This window comes from Squalius cephalus, assembly GCF_949319135.1.
Source record: "Squalius cephalus genome assembly, chromosome: 3".
Taxonomy (NCBI): Eukaryota; Metazoa; Chordata; class Actinopteri; order Cypriniformes; family Leuciscidae; genus Squalius; species Squalius cephalus.
In genome coordinates this window covers 53,950,480-53,967,494 of record NC_137124.1, presented here as the reverse complement: position 1 = coordinate 53,967,494, position 17,015 = coordinate 53,950,480, and the positions used below count along the sequence as shown (strand labels likewise).

General features: G+C 40.5%; 1 protein-coding gene across 4 annotated transcripts in view; it reads right to left on the bottom strand.

The window, feature by feature from the left end:
* zfhx3b (zinc finger homeobox 3b) overlaps positions 1 to 17,015 on the bottom strand; it is a 267,683-nt gene that overhangs the window by 185,261 nt on the left and 65,407 nt on the right. For 3 of the 4 annotated variants that reach the window (XM_079865444.1, XM_079865445.1, XM_079865443.1), the window contains exon 3: positions 2,235 to 2,305. The gene's annotated coding sequence lies outside the window, so the exon portion shown is untranslated. Of the gene's footprint in view, positions 1 to 2,234; positions 3,416 to 17,015 lie in introns of those variants that run through there. The other variant, XM_079865446.1, reaches the window with a different exon arrangement.

Below are 17,015 nucleotides of genomic sequence, written 5' to 3'. Positions count from 1 at the left end.
TTGAGGATTTTGGTGCCTGATCTTTTCGTAAACCCCAACTGTGCATCAATGGATCATGGGGGAACATTCAAAAATGGGATATTACTCATTGGACGTGTACCAGTTCCTCATTCTTGGAGTATAGACACTTTCAACTTTCTACTGACTGAATATTTTTAAGCTTGAGCACGTTTTGGACAAAAGTCTGGATAACAAACAGAACGGAGAACAATGGATGAGGAGAGGGCTGTTTAGAAAATCAGGCCTGTCTTGCCACTCAGTCACATGACTCACCAGGGGGGATCAGACACAAGAGCCCAAGGGAGGCCTGTATTGATCCAGACCAAAGTGTATTTCGGCAGCACTGTGGTTATGCTGAGCTGATGTGATCAGGACTGATTGAAGATCAGGCCTGGTCTTCAGGCCATAATGAAGAGAATTGATGCAGGATGTCGGACCACTGATCACCTATCAGCCCACAATCTAAAACCAAGTGAATGAAGCCCTGTCTCTATTTAGATGAATACCTTTGTGTAATGGAAATGTACACTTTAACACACACATTCAAGGCGTACATCTCTGGCATGACACCATGCTGGCTGTAGTGCCCTACTTGCCAACCAGCATTTGAAACATGGATCTAAAAGATATACAGTGGTATACAAAAAAAACTATATTATGGAGTTGGAGACAACAGTGGATTGTGATTATGATTGAAACTTGTTCACCCAAAACTTCTGTCAATGAGTACTCAAGTTGTTCCAAAGCCATATAGATGAGCTATCTAGCAGAAAATTCAAGCGTCTTTTCTCAATACAATGAAAGTGAATGGATGGGAATCAGAGCTAATGTGGTCACCACTTTCAATGTATGGAGAAAAGCAGCTTGGATATTCTGCTAAATATCTCCTTTTGTGTTCCACACAAGAAAGAAAGTCATACAGGTTTGGAACGACATAAGGGTGCATTTTCATTTTTGTCTGAACTATCCCTTTAAGTGGTTACACAGACACACCACAGGTTATTAGCATGATTATGTTATCTGTGCCTGATTCATTGCAGTAGGTGCTACATTAGAGAAATTGTGCTGTGGCTCAAAATACCAAAACACTTTACTTATACAACTAGACCATAATAGCTTAAGTTTAGATTCAGGTTTAGGCTGTTAGTATCATCCACTGACTTCTTTTAAAGATGGAAAAATATATTATCGTGCAATTTTAATGTTGGGAAAACAGTATATTTTTAGAGAAGCATGAAATGTATACTTTATATTAATTTATATAAAAAGAAACCAAATATTACATGCAAGCTTTAGTTTTCATAAAATATTTTTTTTAACTCAATGACCTCATTCTATAAGTAATCTGCAAAATGTCGTTCCACTTTAAGGAGCACAGGAAATGTACTTGTGAAGAATGGGAGAAATAAAAAACAGAATTAACTGTGCAGAAATCCTTAACAAGTCAATAAATTACGGCAATTAGTAAAAACACAACGGAGATAGCTCCCTTGAGACTCTGATGCAGAAAGCTTCAAAATGAAGGGATCATTAGTAATCTGTTCTAATGCCACCATAAGTAAAGGAAAAGAAGACGGGTAAATTAGGGAATTAAAAGACGAATAAGGGAACAGGGTGCAATAAACAAGGAAAAAGCAGCATAAGAAATGATTTCACTTCCTTAGGCCAGTGTTGCAGCAGACAAATATGTCAGTGGGCCACAACAGACTATACGTGCACACCTGTGACTGTATGACTGTGTGTATTTGTGTGTGAGTAAAGTGATCAATAAGAGCCCGTGGCAGTGTGTGTCTGCCAGTATGTTAGCACTACATTACGACTGGATTACAGAGATTCCGTTGCAATGTGCGTGCGTAAGTCCTGCTGAGGGAGCGTTGGCCTGGCCCTGAGACAGGCAGTCTGAGGTCCACCTGTGTGTGTGTTAAGCCCGAACCAGCTGTAACAGTTCAGACTACTACTCATCGCAGCATTTCTGGCTGTGAGAGACCGTCTGTTGTTATCTAAACACTGCGGAAAGACCTGAGAGGCCACTGTAAGCGAGTGTGTTTTTCCAGATCTGTCATTTTTGTAGTAGGACAGAGTCTAATCAGATCTCTAGTTTCGATTTGACACGTGAACTTGTGATGTGACGCTGTCACTCATGTCTTGCGTGTGGTCTAAGCGGGTGCAAAGACTCATGTTAGCCTCATTCACTCAGGTGCTGCTGGGAAATCTGTGTGAGTGGGCGTACGTACCGGCAGGCCACCGGAGATCCAGCAGTGTGCACCGTTCAAACACCGTCTCCCGTCACAGAGCGGATCCAAACCTAGAACACAGACACACAGAAATACAAAGAAAGACGTGTGAGACATGAAAGAAACAGATGCAATGGGACAGTATTAGGATTTTTTGGGGATATAAGTGACAAGAGCTTCTCAGAAGGACGAGTTTGTGCTTTCACATTTTCCGCACAAGCACGCAGTGCAGCCGATGCGCCAGGGCCTGGTCTAATTGTGCTATTACTAATTCATGTTTATTAATGCAGTGATGTGTGAAGGTGACAGGGACAGATTGCCGCTGTTGCTGTGGTGCATGTTTGCATGCGCAACATCAGCTCGGGATACAAATAAGCACATATGCACACATGCACAAACACAGCTTGACTGCTTACCGCCGATGCCAGGTTGCATGTGTTTCTCAGGCCTGCTGGCATAGACAGTCGGTGAGGTAGCCGGAGGGTTGGAGGAGGGGCTGCTGATGGCCCCGTGCCAAGAGCCTCTCGTCCCCCTGTGCCCTTGGGCATCTGTTGTAGAGTTATTGTTTTCACTGGCACGCAATTAGTAACACTACACATTTATTTAGCACTGCTCTAATGCTCCATAATTAGCTTCAGGCCCCAAACAAGCACCGCCTTTCCTGCTCTCCCCGCCGCGGCAGTCGTGATTCAGCACAAGCGACGGGAAAACGGGCCAGAAAAGTAGAAGAAAGCGCGAGAAAGAGAATTACTAGAGTTGCTAGCAGGGCCAGCTTGTGTGTTGGCTCAGCATTTCTTAAGAGCTCTTTAGGGGCCTGTTGGCTGAGCAGTGCGTGCGTACAGGGAGGAAAGGGCAAACACGGAGCGGTTACACTTTTATAGAATGCTTTGTGGAAAAACACCCCTGACACACACCTCAGCACTGCAGCCCTGTTTGTCACAGGGCCCAAGGGGCCGCACTGGCCTCTCACATGACTGTGAGCAATGACCTTCCAGGGCAGCAGTTTAAGAGAGTACAGCAACCCCACCTCCTCTCCTGTGCTGCTCTCTGGGAAATGGAGTCTCACACCAGCATGCATATGGGCTGAAATGCAGATGAGAACATGAAACAGAGAGAAAAGTCAGACACATACATAAAGTGCTCATATACTTGCGAGTAAATGCCATTAGATTTCTCCAAGAATTTCTGTTTAGTTTTACGATAACAGCATCTACGGAATTACTGTAGTTAGATTTTACAGTTGTCATGAAAAAGTCTCCACCAATCACCATTATAGAATTTACCAATAGAATTTGCCACTGGATTTTGTCAAGAATTGCCAATCATTGCCAATCTTTTTTAAAGCATGAATTCGATTTGAATTGACACTTAATTGCATTAGAATGTTGCCAAACATATATATTAGATTTTGCCTGGATTTTCCATTCTTTGCAAGTCAAATAACCAATCAATTTGTAATGAAATATGCTCTACTAATTCAGATTACTTTTTTTCAAGAATTCCCATTAGATTTTACCAATTATTAGCATTAGAATTTTTTTAGTATTTTTTTTAGCATTGCCAATAATATATATATATATATATTTTTTTTTTTTACAAGAATAGCCATTAGATTTTTACCAATCATTAGCACTAGATTTTGCCATTTGATTTTGTCAATAATAGTCATTATATTTTAACAGGAATTGCCAATAGATTGTTAAAACTTGCTTTCAATATTTTATTTGGATTTTACAAATAACTAGACTAAAATTAGCAATATTTCCATGAATTCTATTAGATAATTGACATTAGTTTAGCCAATGCTGTTCATTGCATTTTGCAAAGAATTACCTTCAGCGAGAGTAACTGCCATCTACTTTGGCTAGTATATCTACCATATAGATTGCCGATAAAAATACACAAAATAAATGTTATTGTTTTGTGGGTGTATATATGTAATACTAAAATGCTGTGAAGAAAATAAATACAGCAATATATGGAAACGTTATGTGCCTCAATTTTCCGCAGTGAAGCTGATGGCTCATGTGTAAATGTATATTGTTTATGGAAACAAAGGTCAAAACCAAGTTCAAGTCAATGTGCATATTGCATACATATTCATGCGCTGGCTATATCAATCTATTTCAGCTGAGGCTAGTGGGCGGAGCCCGCTGATGAGGTCAAAAGGGACACAGACACATGAATATCAGAAGCACACATTCACAGCTGCATCGTACCTGGATGCACTCATTACAGAATAAGCAAATAAACCAAAAGGTTGACATACAATTCCAAAACGCAGGTCGTAAAACTGAATTTATAATGTTGTCATATGAAATTCATTCAAAGCATGAGTTATTTTCCCAGCTGCCTGCCATTCTGAAAAGACAATACTCAATGGAATCGAATTAAAGAATTGCATTCTGTCTTATCAAAAGGGAAAGGTCCTTGTCCACAGAAATCACATTCAGCAAAACTGACCCCTGACCCATTTCATTTTAGTATGACCGCCATTATCCAGCAGAAAATTAGAAACGTGCTGCTATTGTCTGGTCCCGTGGTGAAGGCGTGGTTTACGAAAAGATAAACGCAGAGTCTACAAAAGAGCAGCAACTGGACCATTCAAGAATCTTAAACTGAAAGACTACATGCTACCTGACAGAGGCATTGGTCTGCTGAGCGTGTGTGTGTGTGTTAATCTTTATGCTGTGTATGGGAAATGGTTATGCAATTTTACTTTTATTTTGCAAAAAAGACTGGGTGTCCTTATGGTTACTTTTGTGTTTCTACGATATGTTCAAAATAAAGAGAATGAATCATCTAATTTTGAGACTCTCAAGTGCCAAGAAGGAAGGGAGAAAGGGGGATGTCTCCGGTCTCCATGGGCAACCAGGGTTATGCTGTCTTTTCTTGTAAACATACGGAGAATAAGGACAAAGCGTCTTTTGGTAACAAAGCCATTACATGTCAATGAGTGAAGAGGTGACATGGTTCCACGCAGCTTCTCTGCATGGAAGCGCCCGGAATGCTCACTCACACACACACACACACACACATCCATAAATATGCAGACGGATGTAATGTCCCTCTCTTCAATATAGATCTACAATAAAAAAAAAAACAGTACTGCATCAGTGCACACATTCAAAATCTGAATATATAAAAACTAAATTTACTTTTTGTCCTCTGAAACAGCAGGGTATCAGATATCTCGTCTCACATATGTATCTCCCAAAATATGTGAATATATTAGTCTTATTTTTGGGTATTCAAAAGGCTAAGTACTGTCCATTCTAATGCACATGTGCTAGATGCGAGGGGGCACAGGATGCAGACGTTTTAAATGTTATATTTCCATGATTACGTTCCCCATTTCCTGTCTATTGTGAGGGTGCAGGAGGCATTGTGTGGAGCGTCTGTGCGTGCGCGGGGCGGGTCGGTTCAGAAAGGACATCCCCCTGGGATCTCAGAGCAGCCCCATCTTTTATTAATCAGAGGCCCCTGCGCCACACTCCACGCTTATCACATTTAACAGCCTCAGATGGAGATGCGGCTCTGGGTGGGGTGCCTCCACTCGAACCATCTAGAACGTGTGTATGCGGGACGGGGGGGATGGGGGGGATTGGGTGCGGACCCATCATGCACCTCCATCACCCAGCTATTGGGCCGAATCACAATACAGCAAATTACCTTCTGCTGACAAGAAAAAATGAGCAGGTCTTCTGCATGGGGGGGGGGGGGGGAAGGATTGCCAAGAAGAGGTGACACATTGATTGCTTAGTATGCGTATCCTGCGGGCACGGGGTTCGCAGTCTTCCTCTTCTTTATAAATGTAGAAGCAGGGGAACAGAGCAGGTGGAGTGGAGGAGAAATTGAAATGCCATGTTAGATTGGAGGGTCTGCTCTCAAACTGGGCGGCCCGACCAACAAATGCACAAACACAAAGGTCTTGGGCGAGCGGATGAAAAGGTAAGGTCCGTGTCGTGCACACAAGGCTCTAAGATGTCGTCCCAACACCCTTCCCTTCTTTTTTTTGCCTTGTTCATCCTCTTTCACCCCCCCTCGTCTCGTCTCATGTATGTCGTAGCTCAGATGAATCAGTGTCAGCGGTGTTGAGAGCACTTACTGTCAACCCCAGCGCCCCGGGCCACGCCACTGATGGACACAAACTATAAAATATCACCCCCCTGGGGAGACATTGTTCAAACTCTCCCCCACAGCCCTGAGGTGAAGAGCTCACTCTCTCTTTCGCTAACTCACTTTCTCTCGGTCTGTGCGTCTGGTTTTGGATGACTTACATGTAGATTCTCGTGGCCATTAAGCCAAAATGCAGTTTCTTTGGGACTGGGCTATTGAGATACAGCGGTGCAGCTCGAACCCTGTCAAATTGTCGGACTTCTTTGTGCTGCTCCACGCTGGAGCCTGGTTAAATGACACAACAGGAATCGTAGATCTGAGACCTCTGACAGCTGAAGACTAGAAGACAAAAGCAGAAATCTTGATGTCCACTCCAGGTTTAAATAATGTAGCAGGGTGCATGCTGGGATTGCCATCAATCCCAGTCTCTGATGATGGCACTTATTTCAGCTGATAAGTGGAATAGAAAGCGAGAGGGAGCCGAGGCAGACTGGAATGGGGGGGGGGGGGGTGCAGGAAGGGGAAAGGATAGAAACGCCCCCCAAAACTACTCCTCTAGTCTATATGGGTCATTTGGCTTCAACTCTGCTTTTTGCATTTTGCATTTTCAACAACCAAAACACTTTCTCTTTTGAAGTGTGGATGCTTCTATATGAATGTGTGAATAAATGTGTATAAGGGTCAGTGACATGTCCCTAGTTATCATTAAAATGACTTTTTGCATTAAAAATGCAATTAAAATTGCATATTTTTGGGGGGCCAGGGTGATATAACTGTTCTGATATCAATTACATTTTTGAAAAAAATTTAAATAATAATAATAATAATAATAATAATAGAGTAAACCAAATCAGAGTAATGCAGAAAAATAATATATATACTGTAGCTGTGAGGATGTGTGTGTGTGTTTGTGTTTGTTTGTGTGTGTGTGTGTGTGTGTGTGTGTGTGTGTGTGTGTGTGTGTGTGTGTGTTTTCATTTTTTTTTTCCTTTCTTACATTGGACATGCTTATTCATCACTGACCCATAAGGGTCAACATCACTGTAAATGTGTTACTTTATCTCTAATATTAGTTCTGATGCAACAGAAAGACACAAGCCGCTTCCTTCAAAACACATGAACGTGAACAGCCACAGCAGAGCCTGCAAAGTGTCATAAGACACTGGGTTAAATTACCTCATGTCTCAAAGAACATAATATTACAATAATAATGAATGTAAACAACTTACAGAGCTCTTACTTGCACCACCTGACTGCTGCAGATTCATTTTAGCATTGATAGTGTTGACATCGAAACGCATAAATCTGAGTCTGAGGACGTGAACAGCTTCGGGTAGAACGTCAAACTTACATAACGTGCTGATGACGCGTGATGTCTGCGCGAGCAGGTGCGTGGAGGTATGGAAATACACAAGCTGACAGGTGGATAGGACATCGTATCATTGCATTTGGACCAAAAGAAATGATTGGACGAAAATGTTTTGGTCCTGAGACTTCCACAGACGATATATGTACTAATTTTTTAAATATTTAGACCACTTCTGTTATTGATTGCTATCAGGATGTGAAGAGAGTTTCAACCAGAATCAAAAAAAGTGTTTATGAAAAAAAAAAGCCTACCCTACCTTTAAATATTGACAGTTGATTTCTAGTTCCCTGGAAAACTGTCTGTCGCCACTTGACTTATTGAATCAAGCCATATTAGCAGGTAAACGTCAGAAAGATTAGTGTGCATTAAGATGCTGGCAATGCATTATATTTTGTGTGTGTGTGTGTGTGTGTGTGTGTGTGTGTGTGTGTGTGTGTGTGTGTGTGTGTGTGTGTGTGTGTGTGTGTGTGTGTGTGTGTGTGTTGGGGAAACAGCTCTAATTGGACCTGTTTACTGCACTGGCACACAGAGAGTTCTGGGTTTAGGTCTCGAGTGGGCGGGAGGAGGCGAACACTCTAAATGCACTGGATCACGAGCAAGTCACTGATTGCAATTTCTTCCTCTCTTTCCTTTCCCTTTTCTTTCTTCCCTTCTGATCAGCCTGGTTTAATAGTCTCACAGGAGCACATCTATCTGACGGTAATGTGAGAGTCAAGCCGAACTACATAACAAGCTAACTTGTCCAAAAGTCCTCATTACACATAAACATTACATAACTAAATGCAAGCCATCAATAGTTAGATGCTTAAAAAAAACGGAAGGTTAATTCTTCAATCGATAATGAATCGCTCAGGAAGTCTGTAATGGGTTTATTTCAGCAAATATGAGGATATACAGAGAACAGCCATAAATACAAAATATTACATTTTTGAAAAGAAAATCTTCAGTGTAATTGCCAAAATCTTTTAGTGTATCTTAAAAGTTCAAGTTTTAGAGATATATACACACACACACACAAATGTGAGCATAATTATCCTAAATGTGAACAGTTTCAAAAAATCTTCCACGAACGATTTATAAAACGTCTGCATTCACAAAATGTTCTTAAACGTGTTCAAGCGCATCAGCTCCACCGTCAGAATGACCGCAGATATCTCCAGAAAAACTACGCACTCGCACTCACCATCAGTGGCCAAGGAAACACAAGCATGCTCTCGAAAAAAGGCAGTTTCTGTACAACATATTTGTATAGGCATTTTTTTTTTTTTCAGGATAACATTAACCCTTAAACACATACCTTGGGTCTTTATTGGTCCGGGACGTCATTCACTGCCCTCACCCTCATTGATTTTTTTATAGTTAGACATTTACCTTTTTAGTCTTCCTCAATCTATTCATTATTAACAATATGACAAGAAAAAAGTGTATAGGGTCGCTAGTGACCAGAAGTATGTAATAGTGTAAGTAGATTTTTTTTCTGCGCAACAATAATTGAACTTCTGATGACTCAATAAGTACAATTCAACTTTATTCCTGAAGGTAGCCATGTCTGATACACAACAATGATGTGATATTTCACTCATAATTATCGCAGGCATTAAACAAAAGAATACTCAAGTATCATCAGCAAAATTTGAAATGGCTCAGCAATTTACTGTAGAGAAAGTTCTGTACGCAATCAAATATTAGTCACCGTCACTCGATGGTGGATCTGGTGAAGAAGCTGTCAGCGACCAAAATACTGATTTGACATTGAAAATTATAGTTTTGAGAATATGTTTGAAATGGCGAAAATGAGCTAGATGCTGGTTGTACTGGGGAAATGAACTCTGACGATGACAGTGATGAAAGCATCTGATCAAATTTAACATAAGGTAATGAAATATGCTTTATTTTACTACTTTGTAATTGTTATTGCAACATCAGGGGCCGTATTCACAAAGCATTTTATCTTACCACTAGGAGTACTCCTAAATCGCACTAAAAGATTTTAGCTAGGAGTTTTCTCTTAAAAGTTATTCACAACGCCGTTCAGACCTACTCTTAGTAAAGAAAAATGACAACTCCTAAACTAAGAGTGAGTCTTCGTTGCTATGGATGACGTCATTACTCATGCACGAGCTTGACTGAAGTGACCACCTTGATTGGCTGATGATTGTAACGCGGGAATGATTCCGAACACCTCCCCTACGATGATGAGTGACAGGTGACAGGTCTGAGAATGCGTGCGCTACACAAGTAGTGCGAAGGACGGAAGATGATGAATAACTGAATAAATAGCCTAAATGAATAAAGAGTAAGGCAAAACAAATAGCCTAGTAGCCTAATGAAACATATGGATTGATGCAATATCTTTGCAACATTATTGAATTAATCTGTCACTATATGCCTCTGCCTACGTTTGCAAAGAGAAGGTTGTTGTTGGTGGCGTTATTGCATCCCTAGTTATGCCTACAATGCAAAATTGTTCCCTCGCGATTGGAAGCTCCTGTAGCCGCCGCATACGCATTTCAAAACATCGCAACGTGAAATGCCACAAAAAGCGGTTTGTGAATAGGTCTTAGTGAGTTAGGAGTCCTCTCGACTTCTTTTAAGCTGTCCCAGGCTTAGGTGCTACTTTTAGGGCTAAAATGCTTCGTGAATTACTCTTAGTCAAAAAAAATGAGGAGTCCTAAAGTTACGAGTGACACACCCATTATTTTTAGGAGTTGCTCCTAAATTCGCCAGTTAGGAGCTACTTTTAGCCTTAAAATTCTTTGTGAATACGGCCCCAGGAGAGTTTTATAACATTGTGGCAGTTAGAGATCCATCTGGGTTAGATTTAGATCCGGGGTCGGTAAAGACCCGAATATGTAATAATGATTGGCGAAACATTCATGCATTTAAGGGTTAATATAAATTAGTTCATTTTAGTGATGCAATTGTTAAAAAGCAGTTCAAATGTTGCGCATTCGCATATTTAATTGCTTATTTATCTTACATTTTTATAAACAATGTTTAATTAAATGAATTACTTGTATAAAAGCGCCCAAAAGTTTGTACGCATGCTCTTCCACTGGCGCAGCCATGATATTTTCACATCGATTTCTGCCACTATAAATCACAGTTTGATCCTCACTTTTGATGTAGGATAAAATCCATGATATTTAGGATCAATCCAATAATACACGCCTGTTATCAACGAGCCCCCTGATTCTTATTGCACAAAGATGTCGTGAACGTTATAGGGAGAACGGAGATGTTGGTGGTTGCCTCAGCAACAGTACACAAGGTTAGAGGACACAAGTGTCAGCTGTGACTAGTGATGTCTGCGGTAAGTGTGTGTGTAGGTTAAGGCTGGTGATGTGAGCTATGGGTGTGAATGCTGAGTGATGCTGCTCCTCTAGGTGACCTTTCTACCTGTAACCCAAACGTCTGCTATCACCACCGTCCTCCGTGTGCCGGGGCCCGTGGTGAATCGACACTGGGGCCGGCGCCCAGAGACTCATCCATAATTCCTGATGAGCGTAATGCCATCTCCACTTCATAATTATGTGCTATTCCTCCACCTCCAGCTCAGCCAATGAGACCCGCAGTCACACACTGCCCTAATGAGCTGTTTCGGCGTTCAGGGTGAGTATGGACTGTAGAAATGAGCGGAACGGTAAAAGCAGAGTAGGACTTTTAGAGAAATGGGAGATAAAACGTTGTAATGTACAAAGGTGGCTAGGGCTGGGGGAGGTTTACTATAAAAAAAAAAAAAGGCCATACAAATCTAATAAAAAATCCCGCAGCATTCTTCATGGCGGCCATTTTCCCGAACACTATTATTAGTCATTTTTTTGATTCCGTTCTGGCAGCGGGCCACACACAGGCTCATAACAAAGTGGCGACCTAATGTGTCGCGAAGCGGTTCAAGAGGTGGACGGCGGAGGCCAGGCGGAAGAGCCGCTCTCTGTAAAGACCTGACACAACAGAGAAAAAGAGGGCCATTAAAATCAGACTCCCTAATAAATGCAGCGCCACTAAAAAATAATGGTCGGCTTGTCATGAGGGTCAGTCTCGTTTGCGAGCTCCGCGCAACCTTATTCTCCACGTTAATTTTCCGTTCCGGAGTGGCGTCGGCCTCCATGGATACAAACACACTACATAAGAGAGTAAATAACAATATCCTGCTTCTCATCTGTAAATGGTCAATTAGTACAGACACTTTTTGTTTTAAATGTTCCATCTTTTATTGCTATTGAAATGTCAGAGTCTTATTTAGCTGTGAGATGAATAATAAATAAGGCGTAATTACGGTCCTAAACGAGCTGCATGGGTCAGTCTCTCTCTCTCTCCCTAATTAGATCTTGTAATTAGTTTTTCTGATAGATCAGGGAGGTCTGAGGGGCCCTAGTAAGTGCATGAGGGGTGAGACAACTTTGTACAGCCCCCCGTGTGCTGTTCATTAATGCCATAGCTGTGGGTGAAGCTCTTTTATGACCCCCTCCTCCCCTTCCCACAAAGACATGACCAACCGGAGCTCATTTATAGCCTCAGATATGATTTTAGCAACTAATGGTGACAGTGTATTGCTTTTTGCAAGACTAGCTATGCAAAAATACACAGTAAAAAAGGTTTTTAGAAGTTGTAAATAAAACGAAGATTACTGAAATGCGTTTTACAAGATAAGGTAACACTTAGTTACACGATGTACTTACTATAGTAATAACAGTAATTTATGCATAATTACAATGAACTAATCCTAAACCAGACCCTAACCGTAACTCTATAAGAAGTACATAGTTTAACCAATAGTATTTCAGTCTTTCAACTTAAAATGTTTAAGGCTAATTCAATGCGTTACTTACATTTCATGAAAGGGAAAATGTATTGCCTCTAATCTGATTTTAGCTACTGATGTTGAAGGTGTAATACTTTTTGTCAAACTATCTCCAACTAAATTTGCACATTTTTCTGAAGAAAATGTTTGCCCATGCAAACCACGCTGCCTCAATGTTAAGCTGTTTAGTTGCCAGGTTGGTTTTTAGCATGTTGCTATGCAGTTGTTAGGGTGTTAAGGATGGCTTCTCACGATCCTCAGACAAAAATCGGCAGTTGCCCAACACTCTTAACGGTATCACACGTGAACATCAAGTCATAACTACCTGTGGGAATCTCTGGACTTTCTTTAAGTCCCAAACTTTTAGAGCTGAGGAGTGAGTAAATTACAGAATCAGGCCAGAAGCTATTTGTATTGATCATGATACATGATCTTCAAAAAGCTAAAGTATAAGTAATAGTAAAAGTGACGAGTGTATTTGGAAGAACTCTTAACAAGCTGATAGTTGAAGAGAAATTAAGTGCATAGTCATAGAAACAGAAACAAACAGGACACACACTGAGATGCATAATGGGAGTATTAGGCAGACAAAGAAATAGAAAGGCAAAAAGACAATTAACTTGAGAGCCCCAGGTCAACAGCACTAACTAAACGTGTCCTGCTGTGGGAAATAAAACAGCGAGACGCACGTTTGTGGCTGTGGCTTTATACGGATCTGGTCTGGGCTGGTAAAAATGTCTGCCCAGTTCTAATTATAGAAAGCCTTACACACTTCAAGAAGACACACACATATATACACACACACACACACAACCCCCCAACACCTTTCCCTTTTTCCCCTTTCTCTCTCTCTCTTTGCACCTCTCTGTTGGCCAGGCTACACTAGACATCTCTCCCTAATCAGCAGGCTCGCCGCACAGACCCGTTGCCATAGTAATATGCTGGCTGGTCGACATGGCAACCGCTCTGAGGTCCACTATTAAAATGATGAGAGAGGGAGCGAGAGAGACTGTCCAAGATAGCGCAGGGGCATAGAAATATGAGCGAAGGAGGGAAAACAGCAAAGAAAAACGAATAGAAGAAGAGGGGATTCGTGGGGAGGGAACGGAGGAACGCCGCACACGCCATTGTGTTCACACATCCTGATACAATGTGTCGAAACAATGCCATTAAGCTAATGCATGACGTCAGTGGATTTACAGCGAGCACATATAAATTCATACACATGAGACATGCCTGTGCACTCTCCTCTTAATCTAGAGAAAGGGATCGTAAACTAATATAGCGTTTTATTTAGCAGCTTAGGTCATTATTGCCTGTATACTTCAGACACACCTGTAGTATGAATTAATATTTATGAAATATAAAGCGTTTTTTATAGACTGCAGGACCATTATCATTATAAGCCGCGATATATGGGTGATCAAAATGACGTGAGGGTTGCTGGTCTCAAAGTCACCATCAAAATCATTAAATCAGACTTAAAGAAACCGCTAAAGAAAGAATGAAGTTAAATACAAATGAAGGTCTATCCATACCATATGTGGCATATTGTCATATATGAAACATTTCAATAAATTATTATTTTTAAACTTGAAATGAGAATTTTTTAAATATATATTTATATAAATACACATAGATTTTTCTTGTTATAAAAATTTGAATTTACAATTTTGTATTTCAAGTATTTATTTTTTTACTATTGCGATACTTAATATCAAGTTAAAAAAATTATTGTGTAATTTATAAAATAAGCATCTACTGTGTCATTTTATTTATATTAAGACACTTGAAGGGATAGTTCACCCATAAAAAGAAATTCTGTCATACTCACCCTCATGTCGTTCCAAACCCGTAAGACTTTCATTCATCTTCGGAACACAAATGAAGATCTTTTTGATGAAATCTGAGAACTTTCTGTCCCTCCATTGACAGCTACACAACTGACACATTGACGCTTCAAAAAGTTCATAATGGGATTGTAAAAATTGAGTGGTTTAGTCCCAATTTTCTGAAGAGACTCGACTAACTAGAACTAGAATGCTTGTCATATTTCCCGAAAAGTGTATGTCTACTTAATTAAAGCTGCAATGACATCTGTCTACAAAGGAACATATATAAAATGATGACATATTTATCATATTTATGAGAAATTCGTTTGATTTTTAACTTTTACACATGTGGGACCCCAAACATAAAACAAAGTCAATTTTGAACAGAACATGAGGTTTAATTCATCAGGGTATCGGTCTGACTTCCTCTTTTTCCAACTCTTTGTTTATCTGTCTGTCTCTGTCCTTCTGCATCCTGTCTTATCTTCCTCTCCCTCTTCTGTACCGGTTCCACTCATTCACTTTCTCTCCCCTTCTGTCCGGTCGTGTCTATCTCTTCCTCATAAAAGTCATGTCACAATGAGTGGATGCCACTCGGGCTTCAAACACACTCAGGCAGTTTGTGTCAGCGCACGTGACATTCCAGACAGGGTCTGTCTCATTGAGCCGGGTTTTATGAACGATGTCTCATTGATGTCCCTCTGTCCTCTCACATTACCACACTAGTGCACCATTCACTGACAATTACAATGAGTTTAAACAGAGTAAGAAAGTGCGTCATTCTCTTAATGCAATTACAGGATGTGTGCGCACAGAAAACACACACACAAACATGTATTTGTGTACTACAGGGTAAGAGAGCAAGTGGAAAATGTTAATTTACCATGCATCATGTCACAGGCCTACCCTCACCCAATCTGACACTGGAACAAAAGTTAAATTCATCAATACAACCTATATGTAGAAATACAGTATTTGGACACTTCACTTAAAATGTATGAATGCCGATTAAAAATAAAATAAAAAAATGTAATGAAAGAGCATGACTCTGGAAAAACAGACTTTAAAAATAGACATTCAATTCATAATTCATAGGAAAACTGCAATTTTGATATATCTTCATTCATCCATCACACTGTTTACATCGTCAGACATTAGCATATGATGTAAATAGGTCATTTTTCTTTAGTTTCCTATACACATTTTTTTTTTAAACATTGTCTGCTTTTGGCTCAGAAACATTAAATTAAGCACTAAGTTTTGAGCATCATAATGACACCAAACAGACTTTTCACAGGAAATTGTTTTTTGCAAATGAGTGTCTTTAAATTGGATTGTAATATATGAAGTGGTTTGCAGAATAATTTCGAATTGGATTGCAAAACTTCTAAACATCTAAATATGATGCATGCCGGTAAACATCATTAAGCTTGCGTTTAAAGAGACTTGGTAGGAGGTACTATGGTGCTCCAAATGAAGTGTGGTACTTGGCTTGAAAAGTCTGCAAATCATTGATATAATGCAATGGAATGTTTTACAGTACGGCATACTTTTCCAAATACTTTTTAGGGTCACTGTACACACACAAAATGTTTGACCTGCGTTTCCATTCAAAACTTTCAGTGATGGTTCTTTAGAGCCGTTTGCAATCTTTCTTAAATTTCAGACTGTAAGCGTGCCTCACTTCATTCACAGTCTGAATCCAGCAATAACCAGTGCTGGCTGAACAATTAAAATGGTATGAGACATTAAAATCAGGCCGCATGGCCAATTTCAGATCTGAAATAGTCAGCTCAGGGGTGAGATATCAAGGGCCCCGTTTACACCTGGTATTATGATGCGTTTTGGTCGATGTATAAAAAAAAAAAATCTGATCTTTTGATCTAATTGACCAAATAAGCTAGTGCAATTTACATGTGAGCGCGACCAGAGACGATACGGAGAGCATCAGCTTTCGTTAGAATGGCGAGAGAACATTGTGCTTGGTACGTTTTTCATCCTCAAACTAAACTTGGGTCTCCAGCCAAGAAAGTTTAAATCCCGTCTGGCTAGTGCACTTCCCATAATGTTTCCACGTTATATCAGTAGGCGGAGAGTAGACGGTCTTTTGAGGGTATTTAACACATTCACTACATGACACTACGAAAGCAATCCGGTCGAATGCGTTTTCAAATACCTCTGGGAGTGGTCGAAAGTGGACAAGCTCAAAACGTTTTAGACCCAGTTTACACCTGTATTTAGCGTCGTCCACTTGTGATCTGATCGACCAAAACGCATCTTAATGCCAGAAGTAACCAGGGCCAAGATGTGCATCTGGTAGGGTGGTCTTAATCGGACATTGCGCATGTATCAAGCATTGCACTGGAGCATGACTACCGGGACATAGCTCACGTAAAACAGGTATGCACATGCATGAAAACGTGCACACACACGAGCATACCCTTTCAGTCAACTGCCGCTTGCACACATAAGTGTATGTGAGCCCAGAGTGATATCTTTTGTTCGACGTGGGGCCCCATAATTAGTATTGATCAGCCCATTATGGTGTATTAGCCTCCAATTGGATTTCCCTAAGTTTAAAGTCAAGTTCATTGGCTGGCAAGTGACAGCAGTTTAAGTGAGACATTGAGCACCCCACCAGGCCATAGAACAATGGA